The sequence below is a fragment of the Dromiciops gliroides genome, chromosome 1 (genome assembly GCF_019393635.1).
Source record: "Dromiciops gliroides isolate mDroGli1 chromosome 1, mDroGli1.pri, whole genome shotgun sequence".
NCBI classification, from domain to species: domain Eukaryota; kingdom Metazoa; phylum Chordata; class Mammalia; order Microbiotheria; family Microbiotheriidae; genus Dromiciops; species Dromiciops gliroides.
The window spans coordinates 688793175-688812370 of record NC_057861.1 but is presented as its reverse complement, the minus strand read 5'-3'; the positions used below and the strand labels follow the sequence as shown (position 1 = coordinate 688812370).

Sequence of the window (19196 nt, the reverse complement as noted above, 5' to 3'; positions counted from 1 at the left end):
AGAGATTGATCTCACCAGAAAGATAGGAAAACAAGAGTGTGTCATGAATCCGACAAGCCAACCCCTATATATAACATCGTTTCTTTGGGAAAATGTATCTTGCTAGACACAGTGAGAAAGGAGTATGGTAAAGGCCAAGAGTCTGTCCTGAGCCCAGATAGGAGGCCAGGGATCTATCCAGATGATAAGGGCAATATCCAATAGCACATTAAGTATTAATGGTTTTTTGTTGTAGTTTTTCTAGGAATGATGGTGAATATTTAAAGCTACTTTCCATGCTCTCATTTTCAGGGGAAAATGATGAGCTGTCGTGATGTAGTCAAGGTTTGTTTCCTGCAGTATTTTTCTTGCTGCAGTCAAGGTCCTTGAATCATAAAGTGTGACTCTAAAACTGCCAGCCTGTCTCTCATAAGCTTAGAGTAAACCATTGATTTGATGCATCTCTGTGTGATATAAATGGCAGGATGCAGTATGTAAAATCAGCACCACAACTTCTCTATAGCCTTTCTTTGATAAGGAGCTGGGTCACTGGGAGCCATGAGCATCAAAGAAATGACCTCTGAGCACATTGGCTAGAGAGCTGGCCTCAATCAAGAAGACCTGGGTTCAGGTCCCACTTCTTTTTTTTAATTTTTATTTTTTTCATAACAATATTTTATTATTTTCCAGTTACATGTAGAGATAGTTTTCAACATTTGTTTTTATAAGATCTCTAGTTTCAAGTTTTTCTCCCTCCATCCCCAACCTCCACCATCCTCAAGACAGCAAACGATCTGATATAGGTTATATATGTACAATCACATTAAACATATTTCTGCATTAGTCATGCTGTGAAAGAAGAATCAGAGCAAAAAGGAAAAACCTCAAAAAAGAAAAAAAAATAGAAATAGTATGGTTCAATCTGCATCTAGATTCCATAGTTCTTTTTTTCTGCATTTGGAGACCATTTTCTATCATGAGTCCTTTGGAACTATCTTGGACCATTGCATTGCTGAGAAGAGTCAAGTCTATCACAGTTGATCAACACACAATATTGTTGATACTGTGTACAATGTTCTCCTGGTTTTGCTCATCTCATTCAGCATCAGTTCATGTAAGTCCTTCCAGGTTTCTCTGACATCCTCCTGCTCATCGTTTCTTACAGCACAATACTATTCCATTACATTCATATACCATAGGGGCAGCTAGGTGGTGCAGTGGATAAAGCACCGGCCCAGGAGAACCAGGGTTCAAATCTGGCCTCAGACACGTGACACTTACTAGCTGTGTGACCCTGGGCAAGTTGCTTAACCCCCATTGCCCCACAAAAAACAAACAAAAACATTCATATACCACAACTTGTTCAGCCATTCCCCAATTGATGGGAATTCCCTCAATTTCCAATTCCATGCCACCATGAAAAGAGCAGCTATAAATATTTTTGTACATGTAGGTCCTTTTCCCTTTTTTATGATCTCTTTAGGAAAAAGTCAGGTCCCATTTCTAAAAGACCTTTGCTGTCTGAACCTTGGCAAGTCACTTAACTTTGAATGCTTTAGGGAATTCCCCAAGACTGCAAGTTATAAAAATGATTCCTGTTGGGGGCAGCTAGATGGCGCAGTGGATAGAGCACTGACCCTGGATTCAGGAGGACCTGAGTTCAAACCCGGCCTCAGACACTTAACACTTACTAGCTGTGTGACCCTGGGCAAGTCACTTAGCCCCAATTGCATCACCAAAAAAAAAAAAAAAGGGATTCCTGTCTTGGTAGAGGGAGTTTCCTCATCCTGGAGTCCCCTAAATCAACAAAATCAAGGGTCCAGTCTCTATCCCTTTCCCACAATTCACTATATAGTGACTGGTGTCAAGCAGATGTGATTTAGCTGAAATAAATCTAGGTTTCTAATTTATCCTGAACTTCTGCCTTCCTTGGTTTTTCAGTTGACTTTTTCAGTTGAATTGAAAATGGGGGGGGGGGAAGGGGGAAAAATGGCAGGATGACTTGGCTATAGGAGAGACATTAATAGAATGGATAAGCATATATTTTAATCCCCATGGCTGCTTCCAGACCATGTTTTACCACCATCCTTTGACTTCTCCTCTTTTAAGGCCCATAGAGATAGCTTATACCACAGTACAACACAATTTTCACTGCATGAGAATACAAAGGATGAATGGGGAGAATCAAGCCAAGAGGGACTGTGAAACTCAGCAGAGGTGAATCATGTAAACTGAACTGCATAGCAGGGATTCCTGAGCACATTAGGCAACTGGGGTTGTCCATTCTGACATTTAGTTTTCAGTATGGTGGCCAATGTTCTAGAAGAATTATCTGTGCCAGATCTGTAGTATATCCTAATAACCTATTATTTCCCACATGTTCCAAATAGAAATAGTAGGTGCTCACAGACTTTCTGAAGAGATGCAGGTTTTCCCCTCAGATACAGCCTTGTGCAAAATTAGGTCATACACAAAGTTTGCCTTCACTAGCTCTCCTTTCACCTCTCTCCCTGGTATTTATGGGTGTTCTCAGCAGTGTCTCATTCTTGTTCCCTTTCCAAACAGTCCCTAAATTCCAAAGTCTTTTTCCTCTCCCTTCTAACCCCCATGATCAGGCTTCCATTCTGCAGAGATGCTGCAGTGAAGGTCAAGAAGAGCTAGCCAGAAGTAGAGAATAACAACCTAAATTCCAATCCTGGCTCTCCTATTAAGTATCTGAATAACTCTGTAAAAGTCACCCCATCTCTCTAGGACTCCGTTTTATTATCTGAGAAGTGAGGGGAACTGGACTAAGGTCCTCTACAGTCCTGAAATTCTCTGAGTTTTTATTGTGAAAGATATGAGGCAAGCAAAAACCATAGATCAGGAATAGAAAAAGAAGGTTTGGAATTCAGCCAGGGGCAGGGGCTGTGGGGGAAAGAAGTACGGTCCTATTTCAAGAAAGAGCTTCTGGGAGAACCCTATATAACAAACTCTCTGGCAGAGAATCTCGTGCTTTGGCAGTGGACTACCTAGTTAGACTAATAATTTCAAAAATCTCTAAAAATAAATCTAAGGGACTTTTTTTCCTGAGATCATAAAGTTCACTTGATTGTACCCTCTCTTTGCAAATATTTAGTTGTTAAAAAAGACCTTACCCACTTTTTTCCTTTTTTTTTTTTGGTTGCTTTTCTTTCTTTCTTTAAGCCAAGTTAAGTTCATAAGGAATAAGAATATCATTCTTATTTCCCTCTTTCTCTCTCCCTGCCAACAAGAGATTTTTACCTCTGTGTCAGAAGACAGGGCTATATCTTCTGACCTGCCTGGACATTATGTCATTATATCCATATCCTTTCAGGAACCAACAGGCCTCATTGCCTCTCTCTCTCTCTCTCTCTCTCTCTCTCTCTCTCTCTCTCTCTCTCTCTCTCTCTCTCTCTCTCTCTCCTTCTTTTTTTTTGGAGGGGCAATGAAGTTTAAGTGACTTGCCCAGGGTCACACAGCTAGTAAATGTCAAGTGTCTGAGGCCGGATTTGAACTCAGGTCCTCCTGAATCCAGGGACAGTGCTTTATCCACTGAGCCACCTAGCTGCCCTCCTGCCCTTCTCTTTAATCCCACTGGATGCTTCCTTCTCTGGAGAGCTTCTATCTCCAAGCCATTGAGAAGGACCTGAAGTAGGAGACCTGCACAAGCTGAATCTGCTCCCCACACCCCAGCCCTCACTGAACTTTTCTAGGAATTGAGGTGTCTGATCATGTGTCTGCGGTTCACAGAACTCACCTTCTAATTGGTAGAACAAATCTCTAATATGGTAGAATAAATCAATAAGAAGTTTCTCTCCTGAAAATGAGATATAGAAAGACCAGAAAAAAAAAAAACTCCTTCCCTAAGATGTTAAACTCTTGGTTACAAGAATCTAAAACTATAAAACTTTCCCAATTTGTTTTTAGAAAGTAGAAATGTGATTTGGAATTTTAAAAAATGAAAACAATTATAACAGAGGCCAGCCAATGGGAGCCAAGGCCTTGGGGGCATGTTTAATGTTCTTCCAGCTGAATTACCACATCAAAACCTTGCTAGCTACTTCTGGGAATCACATTCCATGTGAAGACATGTAATGTTGGGGTTCCAGTCCTTAGTTCAGGATAGATATTCTTGGCTGTTTCCTGTCTACTTATGGCAATGAAGAAAATCTTTTGAATTGGTTGCTAATTCTGAAATGAGTACACATACAAAAGGCACTAAGAGGCCAAATCACTCTCTCTTCCCTGGTGGAAAGTAAGGCAAGAACTACCATTAAGCCTTCAAGTAGGAAACAAAGTCACACTAATGGCTGGCTCTCTGTACCCAATTTGACACACATCCCTGAACAAACAGAACTTCTATTTGTTCTTTCTCTTTTGCATTCATCCTTCCCTCCTCTTGGGTAGATGAAGAAACCAAGCTGCAACCACAGGAGCTTCAAAAGATAACAAAAGCTTCCAGAGGTCCAATGATGGGAGGACATGGTGGAACGGGCAGCCACTATAGCCAAGTCTGGGAAGGAGTCAGCCCTCAAGAGCAAACTCATCGATCAGCTTGCCACATTCAGAAGTGAACTTGATGAGAAGAATGCTTTTAGCTACCACTTTAAGTTTGATCTCATACTGCTCTGGAATCAAGGTAATAAAAAACAGATTATGCCCCAGTTCAATATTTCTATTTCCATTCAAGTATACCTTTGTACAAGATAATTGATGTTAATTACTTATCAAAAATATTAAGGTGACATTAATTGGTTAGCAGATATTTAGGTGCTAATCACTGAAGATGATACTGGAAGGGGAGCACACTGGAATGGGGGCTTTGATCAATCTTTTAATGAAAATAACCCTATAGCCCCTCAGGACACCCTTAGAACTCTTAAGGAAGATAGAGCAGTAGACTGGCTCCAAGATATTTATACAATGTACATATACACAAGCATATATATACATGTGTATATATGTATACATCTACATGTCTGTACCTATAGATGCATACAGATGTATCTATTTAAGTGTGTATATATATATGTGTTTGTGTGTATATATATATTCTACATAGGAACATAGATTTAGAACTAGAAGTAAACTTGAAAGTTATTCGGACCCACTCTTTCCTTTTGCAGGGGAGAAAACTGAGGCCCAGAGAAATTAAGTGACTGGCCCAAGGTCACAAAGGTAGCAAGTGACACAGCCCGATTTCTAACTCAAGTGAAAGTATGACAGGATTTCAGCTTTAGAGACAGAGGCCACGTAGTCTGTCCTTAATTTTATAGATGATGAAACTAAGGCCCAGAGAAGAAGTAGCTCACCCTAGGTCACAGAGGTTATAGAGGCAGGATCCACTGACCATCACCTACACTCAACCATTCATCATAATTCCATAAAGAGGCTTCATGGTACAAGTGAATTTGGAATTGTAAAACCTGGGTCTGAATCTAGTCTCTGACACTCACTATCTGTGTGACCTTGGGTAAGTCACTTTAGCCCTGTAATCCTCAGTTTCCTCATCTGTCAAATGAATCAGCATCCTAACCCTAGTTGATCAGATCCCAGATCCCGCACTCTGCTTCCACATGGCTCAATTAGAGGTTAGTTAGGTGATCACTTGTCTCCACCTCCATAGAGATGGAGAGGATCTACACTTGCCTTTCAAAGCAGTAGAGAAAGAAGGGCTTACTACTTAGCTAACTGACCACTTTGACTTAGCTTCTCTTTTTAAAGTGAATTTACCTCCTCCATATTCTTTTAGTGTTGAAACAGCAAGGCCCATTCTTCCTCTTAACAGCAGGCAAGAAAAGAGAACAGCATCTGTCCAAGCCTTTTTACAAGGATAGACTTTTGATTTCTTTCATAATGTACATAACATTTTAAGTAAGGGAATTTAATTAAATTCTAATTTTAGAACTAGAAAGAACCTTGGGGAATCATCTTTCCAATCTCTTTATCTCCAAGATGAGGCACAGGAAAAGGATGAAGTGACTTTTCCCAATGTTACATGGAGGTAAGGTCTATGTCTAAAAAAACAAAGTTCTTTTGATATTTAGTCCAACGATCCTGCTTATCTTTCCACTACACTCTATTGCCTTTAAAACCAGAGTTTACCATGCATACCCTCAGCTGTGGTGGCAGCACCACAATGCACAAATGGCCACATGACCTGCTCTTCCCTACATATATTACTTATCCATGCTTACTTAAAATCTAAAGTGAACTTTTACTGAATGGCTCACAGCAAAATTTCTGAGAACAGAAGATAAGAAGAGTCAAACCAATGTTTGATGTGAGCCCTTGGTGTTCATTGTAAATCCTTGGTTAGGAAATGAGAAAAATAATTAAATATAGAGACATTTCTGTAAAAGTTTGTTGTTGTTGTTTTTAGTTTCTTCCCCAAAACAAGGCTCTACTTAAGGAATCTGATTTCATTGTCTTATCTTTTTTTTTTCTAGTGTTCTTTAAAAAGGCTGTCTTTTTTTTTTTTCAAATTGATAAACAGGCTTCAAACATCTTTAGATCCTAGCAGAAAAAACAATTAACTAAAATTAGTTTAAGAAGCCTATTTATTCTTTTGGATAGGTACCAATTTCATGTAAGTCTTCAGTGCATAATTATGTGTTAAGAATATAAACTCCTGGGGCAGCTAGGTGGCTCAGTGGATAAAGCACCAGCCCTGGATTCAGGAGGACCTCAGTTCAAATCCAGCCTCAGACACTTGACACTTAACTAGCTGTGTGACCCTGGGCAAGTCACTTAACCCTCATTGCCCTGGAGGGGGGGAAGATTGTAAACTCCTTGAGAGGTGGGCTATTTTCAATTTTTCTTTATATCCTCAGCCTATGCTAAGCACTTAAAAACTCCAGTTAATTGATTTTTTCCACTCTTCTGTCCTGATAGTACTAAAAATTGGGGGGGGGGGCGTTGTTTGAGTTTTGTTTTTCTTTTCAAATACAATTATTTATCACTTTGGCTTGGGAGGGAACAGATATTTAAATTATTTTGTTCTCAAGGAATCCTTGATCTAATGGCTCTCTTTTGTCTCTCTTCAATTTCACAACAGCATGCTTGCCTGGGTTCTGGATGATGGACATTGCTTTCTCATTTTCCCAGCCATCAATGGAGCAAAACAAGGTTGTGTCCTTGCTCAATGCTTTTTAGCCTGGTGTTTTCAGCCATGTTGTCAAATAAAGATGAGTGCAGTATCAAGGTCAGTTACAGCACTGATGCTAAATTCTTCCACTTGTAAAGGCTAAAAGCCAAGAATAAAGTGGAGGGAGGGTTGGTGCATGATTTTTTGTTTGCTGATGATTGTGCATTCAAAGCAGCCTCTAAAGCTGAGATGCAACAAAGTATGGATCAATTCTCTGCTGCTTGTGCTAATTTTGGCCTAACAATTAACTCAAAGAAAACACAGGTGCTCCATCAGCCAGCACCATACTATCCCTAGGAAGAACCACTGGTTACAGCAAATGGAGATGTTTTGAATGCTGTGAATAAATTCACTTACCTTGGTAGTATACTTTCCAAGGATGTGCCCATTGGTAAAGAGATTAATGCATGCATTGCCAGAGCTAGCTCAGTGTTTGGGAGACTCCAAAGGAAAGTGTGGGAGAGAAAAGGTATTAGACTGACTACCACAATGAAGTACTACAGAGCCATTGTGCTGACCTCATTCTTCTGTGCCTGGAAAACCTGGACAGTCTACCAGCACCATGCCAGGTAACTGAATTGCTTCCATTTGAATTGTCTTCAGAAGATTTTGAAGATCACCTGGCAGGATAAGATACAAGACACTGAGGTCCTCTTTCGAGCTAAACTGCCAAACAAGCATTCAAACTCTACTGCAGAGAATGCAACTCCAATGGGCTAAATGTGTTTTTTCAAATACCAAACTTATGCTTGCCTAAAAGACTATGTTTATGGAGAACTCACAGAAGGGAAACACTCACATGGTGGTCAGAAAAAGTGATATTAGGACACTCTCAAGGTTTCTCTTAAGAACTTTGGAATTGATTGCATGACATGGGAGACATGGAAGATCACTGGCTGGGCCCAGAATCAGAAGTATAGCCAAGCAGGAAAATGGAGTATGGTCAGCCTGGTCCTGTCCCCAAAATGGAAATCTCTTAAGAAGATCGTAGGATTTAAGGAAGTTCCAAAGTAAAAAGGCAACTGAGCCATAGTGGTAAAGTTCAAAGTCAGGGACACTGACAAAAAAAATCCCTATCTTGGCAATGGTTAGTTAAAGCTACATCTTCCCAATTCTCCTCTATGCCTTTGAAGTGAAAATATTAGCCCTGAGATCTTAACTGGCTTACATACTTTGTATTTATTTGGCTTCTACTCTATCCCCTTATACACACACACACACACACACACACACACACACACACACACACACACCATTGTCAGAAAGTAGGACCTAGAATTGCTAGAATCTTTGGTAACAATGAATCCTTGGACCTTGTATTATCATCATCTCTAGTTCCTAGGCACATCAATCATAATAAGCTATTCTCTGTTCATTGACTATATATCATGTGGTTTCAACTACAAGGAGGGTAAAAAAAATGTCAGAAATTTCCCTTCTACCTACTTTCAAAAATTCAATCATTTGTAACAAAAGAGTTAAACTTACCTTGAAATTTTTAATAACATTGGAATCATTTTGAGTCCTCAGGGAGGCCAAGAAGGCATATTTAAGAGTCACTATAATTAAATACATGTCAAGTGTCTTAAAAGATAATCTAAATGACCAAAGAAAATTAGAAAAGAAGCTACTTTCCTCAACATGATTTCCAAATCTCAGGCATTGAAATCTTCTGTCATTTAAAACACAAGGCCAGAAACAACTTTAAGCAAAGTCAAATGAAGGCATCAGAGTAAAAGCTTAGATTCAATTAGAAATGTCTTGCCGGTAAATTAAGACAACTCTTACCATGACTAAAAGAAACTACCAGGGGAAATGCCTAGATACTTGAAAGGCTCATTTCAAATAGTAGAAAGTTTCCTAGACATCCGTTCGATTCTCCACTGCAGAATTTGACAATCATGTGCCATGGGAAAGTCACCATTTCCCTAAGCCTCATTTTCTTTCTTTTGAAAATGTGGTTAGGAATGCTTGCCCCACCTATGGCACAGAGTGTCTTCAAGCCCAAAATAAAGGTGAGATTTTATTCTTAAGTACAGAAATGAAAGCAAGAAGGGAAAGGGGGAACAACATTTATGAAGCTCCTTCAATGTATCACTTTACAAATATTATCTCAATGAAAACATAAAACAATGTGCAAAGGTGACCTGTTTATAATATACTAATGAACCATATTTTATAGGTCTCTTTCTATCTGCCCTGCTGGGGCTTATTATTACTAACCAGGTATAACAATTGGAGTGACTCCACCTGCTGGAGAGTTACTGTAGGAAAGCTCTGCCATGAGGAGAAGGTGTCTGAGGGCAAGCCATTCCGCTTTCCTTGGTGTCAGGAAGTGACGTTTGCTTGTGGGTACTGTCAATCACAGCTACCAGCCAATTAGCTTGGAGATGTGTGTGGGTGTGGATGGGATGTTCCTGGTTTCACAGGAGGCTTGTGGGACGAAGAAGGGGCGAGGCTGGCTCTCGCGGTCTTTCTGGAGGACCTCAGTGGGGAGAGGAGCTGGAGACATTGGCTCCCTGAGATAGACAGCTGAATCTAGGCTTCTTTCTCTCTCTTCACCAAATTTTTATTCTCCTTAATACATGCTTAAAAGTCTAAACTCTTGCTAAAGCTTATAATTTATTGACAACCACTCATTAGATATTTTAGACAGTATAGCTAGAATTTTATCCCCTTACACAGCCCATTTGGTGATTTGTTCTGACTTCCAGCCCCCTCCCCATTCTGATCCATCTAGTGTGTGTGTGTCTGTGTGTCTGTGTGTCTGTGTGTCTGTGAGAGAGAGAGAGAGAGAGAGAGAGAGGAGAGAAAGCTTCCATAGGCTCAATTATCATCTCTATAACTCCTAAATACATTCTTCAACTTTCTCCTAAACTCTGTTGCTACATCTTCAAATGCCTTCTGCACAATTAATTCACCTTGATTTCCAACAGACAGCTCAAACTCAACATGCACAAAACAGAACTAATATCCACATACCCCACACCAAAAATACTTCTTTCTAACTTTTCTATTTCTGTCAAGGGATCTACCACTTTCCCAATCACCTAGGCTCACTGCCTCAAATTTTGTCTCAACTCCCTCACCCCTACCCCTCTAAATCTAATTCCTAAGTCTTGTCATCTCTATCTATCAGACCTAGCTAGTATCCATCAAAGCTACTACCCTGTTGCAGGCTCTGATGACCTATTGCTTAGACTATTTTAATAGCCTCCTAACTGGTCTCTTTATCTCCACTCTCTCCACTTCCAAATCCATCTCCCACTTACCTGCCAAAATGATGTTTCTAAAACACATTTCTGACCATGCCACTCCCCTATTCAAGAAATTTCAAAGCCTCCAAATTAACTCTAGAATAAAACATACAGTGTGGCATAAAAAATTCTTCACAACCAAAACCAAAAACAACAACATCAATGACAACAAAAATTTTTCACAATCTGGCTCTGACTTTCTATCCAAATGTATTCTCACCATGCACTCATATTCCAATCAAACTGACCCATTGTCACTTCCCATATGAAATGCTATCTCCTACCTTTGGGGCAGTTAGGTAGTGAAGAGCATAGACTACTCAGCCTGTTTTCAGGAAGGTTCATCTTCCTGAGTTCAAATCTGGCCTCAGACACTTCCTGGCTGTGTGATTCTGAACAAGTTACTTAACTCTGTTTGCCTTAATTTCCCCATCTAAAATAAACTGAAGAAGGAGATGGCAAACCACTCCAGTATCTCTGCCAAGAAAACCCTAAATGGGGTCATGAAGAGTCAGATAAGACTAAAAATTTGACTGAACTAAATGCCCTACCTTCATGTTTTTTAATGGATTTTCCACATGACATGACAGGAATTTTCTCGTCCCTCATATCCATCTCTTGAAATCCCTAGGTCTATTTAAGTCCTTACTGCAGATGTATAAACTGTTATCTATGTATATAAACACATGTATGTCTATATGTATATAATACATCTTGTATATATGTATGTTTATATCTGTATGTTTATACACATGTATGCACATGTGTGAATACATCTATACACCTGTATTGTACACATCCATGTATGTGTCCACATGAATATATAGTGTATAATATTTGCCTGAAGTTATTAGATGAGAGAAGAGAGAGATGGGAGGGAGGCAGAGTGATATCCCTGAGTGGAAATGGATATAAGATGTGTTAAATATATCTTGGACTAGTGTTATTGCTAGACAATGAAGGAGGCTCAGACTGAGTACAAGGACACCAGTCTGCCCGGATCACATTTAGAAAACTGCAGTGTTTGAATGATCCTATCATTCTTGCTGATGCAAAATCCCTTTTCTTTTTTTATAATAGCCATTTTTATTTAAAGTTTTGAGTTCCAAATTCTCTCTCTCTTTCCCTTCCTCCTCTCCTCTCTCCCCAAGGCAGTAAGCAATCACATATAGGTTATACTGTGCAATTATATAAAAAATATTACCATAATCATCATTTTGTATAATAAAACTTGAATAAAAGAAAAAAAATGAAAGGGTCACACTGCTAATAAATGTCTGAGGCAAGATTTGAAGCCGGGTCTTACTGACTCAAAGTCTAATGCTCTATCCACTGTGCCATCTATTTGGCTGCCAACTACTTAAGAAGTGTTTATTGACTTGATAGTTTATGAGCTAATTATTTATTTAATAAGTAGAGGATATGAGAATAATGGCTTAAAAACAATATAAATGAAAAAAGACCTGGGCAGGATAGAAGCTGAGGACCTAGAAAGAACATTGAAATTAGAAGAGCTGGGTTTGAATTATGAATCTACCATCTACTGTCTATGTGACTCTGAGCAAATCACTAACATTTCTAGGCCTTGAAAAATGATGGGGGTGGAATGGCAAAATGAGTTCAAGAGATATTTGAAAAAAAGAGGGGGTTGGATGATATCCAAGGTCTGAGCCAGGCCTTTGACCCTTAGGGATTACAAGCTCAACCAGAATCAACAGCAGGATGTGGCAGCCAAAAAGGAAAATAGAACATTACTACACAGAGTGCCTAGAGCATGACTGCAAGCATTCCTTTGGCCCCAATCAGAAAATATCTAGATTATCATATTCACTTATGGGCATCACATTATTTATGGGACATTAACAAACTATGGCCTATCCAAAAAAGTGTGGCCAGGAATATGTTCAAAACCATGCTATGTGAAGATGAGTTGTAGGCACAGTGGATGTTTAGACTGGAGCCAAGAAGACCTAGAAAAAAGATGTCTTTAAATATTTAAAAAGCTCTCATGTAGAAAAGGAGAGGTAAATACTATCTAGTGAGAAAAAAGACCCTGGATTCCATGTCAAGAGGTCCTGAGTTCAAATCCTGGATCTTAGTTACTACCTAGTAGACTGTGGGCAGGTCTCATGACCTCTCAAGGCTTCCTTTTTCTCTTTTGAAAATGAGGGAGCTGAACTATATGACCTCTAAAATTCTATCTTCAACCTCGAAAGATTGCTTCCAAAAAGCAATTCAAGAAATGTTTCTGAGCAATGGCAAAAACATTGTTAGAATAAGTATATAACCTCCCAAGGTGCCTATTTTAAAGAAGAATAGCATTAATTTGGATGAGTTCCAGTCGTTTCATTTTTGTGTGTGTTACATTACTATATAGTCCTCTCAAATTTTTATGTACAGACAAACATTAGAAAAATGTCTCTTGCTGCAAATGTTATTTTAATTTCATTTTCCATAGAACAGTCATGCATAACTTTGGATTTTTATAGGACAAAATTGTTTATATTTACAAATGTTATTGATCACTAAAGTGACTCTACTTTCTAGCCTATTTCCATACACACATAACACACACACACACATACTTTTTTAAAAATTCTACCTTTATTTTCTAAATTTTTACACATTATTCAACAAAAAATATATATCAAGCATCTCCCATGCCCATTGTACTCTGAAGATCTTCCATCAATTGTTCTCTGTTTTAAAGAGTAAAATTGTAACTGGGGACAAGGAGGGAATAGATTATTGATTACCAGGGATAACTAAGTTTTCCAACCATTATCATTTTTAAAGTATCTAGACCCATTATGCTTATAGATTCTCTCAAGGATTTGAGAGAATAATTTGTATTAGTTCATAACATCATCAATTCAGAGCAGAAAGAGATGATCTGATCCAACATTTTTACAGGAAAGGAAAATAGAACCCACCCAATAAGGCTATTTTGCCAAGGGTCACACAGGTAACATAGTTCAGCATGACATAATGCATAGGGCACTGGTCTTGGAGTAAAGAAGATCTGGCTTCAAAATTTGCCTCATATACTTATTAGTTGTGTGACCTTGGTAAGTCACTTCTCTGGGCCTCAGTTTCCTCATCTATAAAATTATCACACTGGACTCAGAGGCCTTTAAGGTCCCATTCCCTCTCCAGCTCTCCAGGACCCTATGAATCTAAACCAGGTCCAAATCCAGTGATTTTTCCACTCTATGACATGACCCTTCACCTCTTTGACTCTCTCACCCACTATTATACCTTATATACATTATTTTCCTAGGGTCTCAGTCCAAAGGGATATACTGGTATCTCCCATAAATTTATCACAATTACTGTGATTGTGTACTACGCTGACACTGAAATTATCAGCAGTCCTCAAATTGTTTGTAACAATATGCACGTCCTTGACATGCTCATCAGCCAGGTTCTCCCAGCCCTAAAATGATGAGCAGGCCATATTGTCAGATAAGTACACATGGCAATGTAAATGACCTCCTGAACCTTTCAGCCTGTGGCTCAAATTCCTTTCAGCTTTTTGGAGATGGTCCCAGAAACTCAAATGTTCGAACAACTTTGTGATCTCATCAGTTTGGATGTTGTTTTTCAAAACAAGCTGATAGTATTCCCTTCGTGCCTTTTCTAGCTATGAGACCCCATAAATCTGTGCTTATTAATAGGCTCATCACTGAAGTTCATCATTCCCAATATGAAGGGAAGCCCCTCAGTTTCTCCAGATGCAGTATACCAGGAAAGACCTGGAGCTGTCCCACCAAGTCATCCCTTGCTCTTATCACAGGGCAAAAGGAGAGACCTAAATTTAGTCAGTCAGTCAATAAGCATTTATTAAACATTCACTAATTTCAAAGCATTTTCACTGTCTGTACCTCATAACTAGAACTCTCTCCTTCCTGTTGGTTACTCTAGCTCCCTCCAAGTCTCAGCTGAAGTCTACTTTCTGCAATAAAAATTTCTCAATCCTCTGACCTCAAACCCTGAGTAGCTGTGTGATACTGAGTAAGTCACATAATATCTGAGAATTGTCAAGATGATAACTATTAAAACTTTAGAGACTAAGTACTATTATCCATAATATTGTATATAGTTCCTTTAAGAAGCAACTCAATTCATCTTCCTTCTTCACTTGACTCTTTTCTGAACTAGATAAACTGTTACACAGATTCCCAGACTCAAAATGCTTAGGAAATACATGTTGAATTCACCTTGCTACATAAACTTAGAGATCAAAATTAGCATTCAAATTGTCTAGAGTAATGCTAAATGATAAAATGCCTAAGGGGTTGCATGGAGATACTTAGGAATTCATGCAAAAGGTCAAGTCTCCCTGAAATAATCCCAAACTCTACTACTTACTAACCATGTAACCTTGGATAATTAAGTCACTTTGCCACTCTGGCCCATGGGTTCTTCTTCCCTACAAAAAACAAAGGCTTTCAACTAGATGACCTTGAAAGTGTTTTCCAGAACTAAATCCTATGATCTTAGTGAAATTTGTGGCCTAGCACCCCAAGTTCTGAATTTAACACAGACCCTCCTCACAAATCTTTATGTTTCATTTTTTTAAATTTTTATTTATTTTATTCTGAATTTAAGAAATAAAACAAGCATTTCCATAACATACTAGAATAGGGGAAAAAATGATTACACATGAAACTACAAACATATTATATACAATTTGCTATTCCTTTTGAATATATAACAAAGTTATCATATAACTTTTTCCTTTTTTTCTTCCCTCTCCAACTCCCCCAGATATACATGCACATACGCACATACATACATATACAAACACATACATACACATATACACACACACATATATAAAATCATTCTATAAATGCTTCTTTTTATTAGTTCTTTCTCTGGATGCAGATAGTATCTTCCTTCATAGGCCTTTTGTAGGTAATTTGTGTGTTTATAATAATCAAAATGACTCATCATTCAAAGTTGTTCTTAAAACGATATTGTTGGGGCAGCTAGGTGGTACAGTAGATAGAACACCAGCCCTGGAGTCAGGAGGACCTGAGTTCAAATCTGACCTCAGATACTTGAGACTAGCTGTGTGACCCTTGGCAATTCAATCAACCCCAATTGCCTCACCAAAAAAAAAAAAAAAGTGATATTGTTGTTACTATATACAACCCTGCCTATATGGGAAAAATTTTAGAATACAACTCATGTCAAGGTCTCCACAAATGTGATTAAAAAGGTCCCCAGAGATCATACAAGCACCAAACTAGCAATTCATATTAAGTACAAAAGAACCCATATTCCATCCCATAGAAAATACAGAAAATGCATAAAGCACTCACACCAATCCATAAAAAATAAATGTGTCTCTCTTTTCAATGAATCCCACCTTTCTGTGATGTCCTATGCCCCTTCAGACTCATGGCATCAGTAGCAGCTAGGTGGTGCAGTGGATAAAACACTGGCCCTGAATTCAGGAGGACCTGAGTTCAAGTCTGGCCTCAGACACTTGACACTTACTAGCTGTGTGACCCTGGGCAAGTCACTTAACCCCCATTGCCCCACAAAAAAAAATCCAAACAAACAAAACAAAACAAAAAGAAATGCTAGATTTGCTTCTAGCTTGTGGAGGTCAGACTCATGGCATCACTCTATCCTCTCTCTCAGAAAAGATACAAACAGATTTTTTTGGTGAGGCAACACCCCTCCAAAATTCTAGTGATTTTCATTTTTACCCCCAAAATAAATGAAGACTTCTAGCTTTTCAATTAAAAAAAAGAATTTATTAAGCTCTTATTATATATGTGCCAAACACTGTGATAAGTGCTGGAGACACAAACACAAAAAGAAAGACAGTTCCTATCCTTAAGGAGTTTATATTCTAATAAAGAGATATGGCATATATACCAAAGAGGAGTGGTAGCCAGGGAGGGATAGTTTGATCTGGAAAGTTATAGGAAAAGTAAGTAGAGACATTGGGGAATAGATTGACATACCCTTCCCAGGAGCAATGACAAAGATAAAGGGGCATGGTAGAATGATAGCTGGCCAAATAGTGAGGTGAAGTGTAACTAAAGTCAGGCCTAGATGTAAGAAGCGACTGAGGCAACCACTAATGAGTACAGTGAGGTCCCACGGTGGGAGTTTTAAGTGTGAGTGGGTTAAATCATCTGGGGTTTTGCCCTAAGATACTAGTCTCAAGAAGGGAGAAAACCCTTTCAGCCTACTATATAGGCAACACTCTGATGTCCTGGTGATTCCCATTTTCAACCAGGGAAGTTATAGAGTCCATTATGGTACTACTCTAAATACTTGAACTAGTCTCATAGCACTACCCTTTGGTTTTGACTCCCCCTTAAAGGGAAACAACATCTGAGTAAATTCCACTTTCATCCACACCTGAATACACACACACACACACACACACACACACACATCCAAATTTATGGTGCTACTGTGGGCACATGGAGTCTCCCAAGAGACTTATAGATAGATAGATAGATAGATAGATAGATAGATAGATAGATAGATAGATAGATAGATAGATAGATAGATGAGAGAGAGAGAAGGGGGGCAAGGAAGGGAGGGAGGGAGGGAATTATGCACTAACAAGGGTTAGCAGCACTGACCTAGATCCTAGACTCATATAATGGCAACAACTAGTCTCATAGCACTACCTTGTGGTTTGCCCTCACCTTAAAGGGAAAAGAAAATTCTAGTGAGTTTCACTTTTACCCCACAAATGTACATAGATATGAAGTTTTGTCATACCATGCTAAGGTCCTGTCCTAAGGGTTTGAACTCATATCATATTGGAAATTAATTTGGGATTACTAACAGAAAATTCTCCCCAGATAATCCAGTGAACCTCCATTTGATTCTAGAAATGCAAACAGGCATCTAGCTTTATGATATTATCCTGAGAGTTTCAACTCCCCAAGAAGGAAAAGGAATCTGACTGCACTGGAGAAGCAACTCTTTTTTCCCATCAGACCTGAACTATCCAAATAACTCATGGAAATGGTGGCAATTAGAGCCCAGGTGTTCTGCTACTCCGCATCATGACTTTTGTCCCTTACTGCTCTTTAAGTTCCAATTGCCACGTGAGAAATCCTCATGTCCCCAAGAACTCCCTACTACCACTAGAAAGCTGTATTTCAGGATTCTCTTCTCTTTCCAAAATCCTGGCAGTACACAGGGAATATTCTATCCTAAGTCATGCTCAGTAGGTAGGTTTCTGGAACCCTGATATTTAGGTTTTCAAGTGCCCAAAGCAGGCACTGCCCAGGAATGTCTTTTGTCTCTCTAGGAGACAACATGGTATCCCTGATCCTCTGTTGTGTTGTTCCCCTCTCCTGGGACCCTGTGCTTGGAAGATTTTGTGCTTCTGTCACTGCTTCTCCAGTGCTGCAGTTAGGATCTCTTCTCTTGAGCCAAGTGAGTGAGAACACATGTAATTATGGAGCATGATGGGAGAAAAACCCTGCACCAGGGCCCAAGTCTGCCCACAGAGAAGCAAAAGAAAAAAAAGGGGGGGATTGAAGGTGGGGTGTGGGGACAAGTCTACAATAAGGAATCTTTTTTCTAGCTAACAGCAATGGTAGTTGGTTTCTTCCTCCACAACAGACTGAGCCAACTAAATCATCCTCAGCAGTTCCACACTGAGTCACAAATGGGCTAAATGAACATATGCAACCTCTTCATGTGGTGATACAAAAACCTGAACGAGGGTTGACCACCTTATAAGATCATCAGCTCATCAAGTGATGGAGGAAAGAAGGGGAAGGAGAAAGGCCTGACAATCCTCTAATCTTGATTATTCCTATGCTATCAATACTGTAATAATAATTTGGTGTTTTGATTATGATTGAAAAAGTTTTTTAAAAAAGGACAGGATTTGAACTCATGAACAAGTCTTCCTGATTCACAGTTCAGTGCTCTATCCACTGTGCCATCTATCTGCTCCCCCCCCCCAAAAAAAGGGAAAAAAATGAATCATACTTCACTATATTAAGTACAAAGTTATTTCTCTAAAACTCATTCACCTTATAAAGCTTTTATTTTTCTTCCCTCTTCTCACACCGGGTTAAATTATGAGGCACAGAACCCAACATGAAGCTATAGACATTTAAGTTCAAAACTTTTGAAAAACTAATCTTCTTGTTTCCTTTCCAAATGTCAAATAAGACTGTAAAAAGACATGCAGAGGTTTTTCCCCATTGTTTTGAGCGATATAGAATGCAAGCAAAGCAAGTTCAAAATATGTAATAATCTGTGCCTGAGGGTTTATCTGCCTGTTTGGACTTTGTGAGCTTTGGTTTAAATTGACTCAAGTTTAGAAAGATTTTCCACTTCATATCAGGCCAAAAAGAAGAGGGGTGAAGGGAGCGGCAGGGAGAGGAAGCACAGGTTACTTTTTTGAAGACATTCCTAGAGAATTGCCTTTATTAAAAACAAACAAAAAAAACAAAACAAAAAAAACAACATTGCATTTGTCCCTTTCTTCTAAGTAAGTTTCATCTCTGAGGTAGAGAAGCCCTATTCTTTGGTTCGAAACCTTCAGAGATTTCTGTTTTCAAATTTCTTTCCTAAATATAGTTGGATGCAAAATGTTTCCAGTTTCAACTAGATGTAATACTGAGAAATGATGGCTAGAGAGGTTACAAGAAACACCCAGCCACTGTCTCTGTGCTGAATCTACAAACAGGATGTCAACTCAAGAGTTTTTAATTCTGTTTGTCATGGACTCCCTTGGTAGTCCTGTGAAACCTATGGACCTCTTCTCAGAATAAAATTCATAAACGCATACCGGGGATTACAAA

General features: G+C 39.0%; 1 long non-coding RNA gene across 1 annotated transcript in view; it reads left to right on the top strand.

Moving 5' to 3' along the window:
- Positions 1-7440, top strand: part of LOC122739353 — a 41468-nt gene extending 34028 nt beyond the window's left edge. The window contains exons 2-4 of the long non-coding RNA XR_006354666.1: positions 4390-4621; positions 5888-5986; positions 7040-7440. This is a non-coding gene — a long non-coding RNA (uncharacterized LOC122739353). The remainder of the gene's footprint in view (positions 1-4389; positions 4622-5887; positions 5987-7039) is intronic.
- The last annotated feature ends 11756 nt before the right edge of the window (positions 7441-19196 follow it).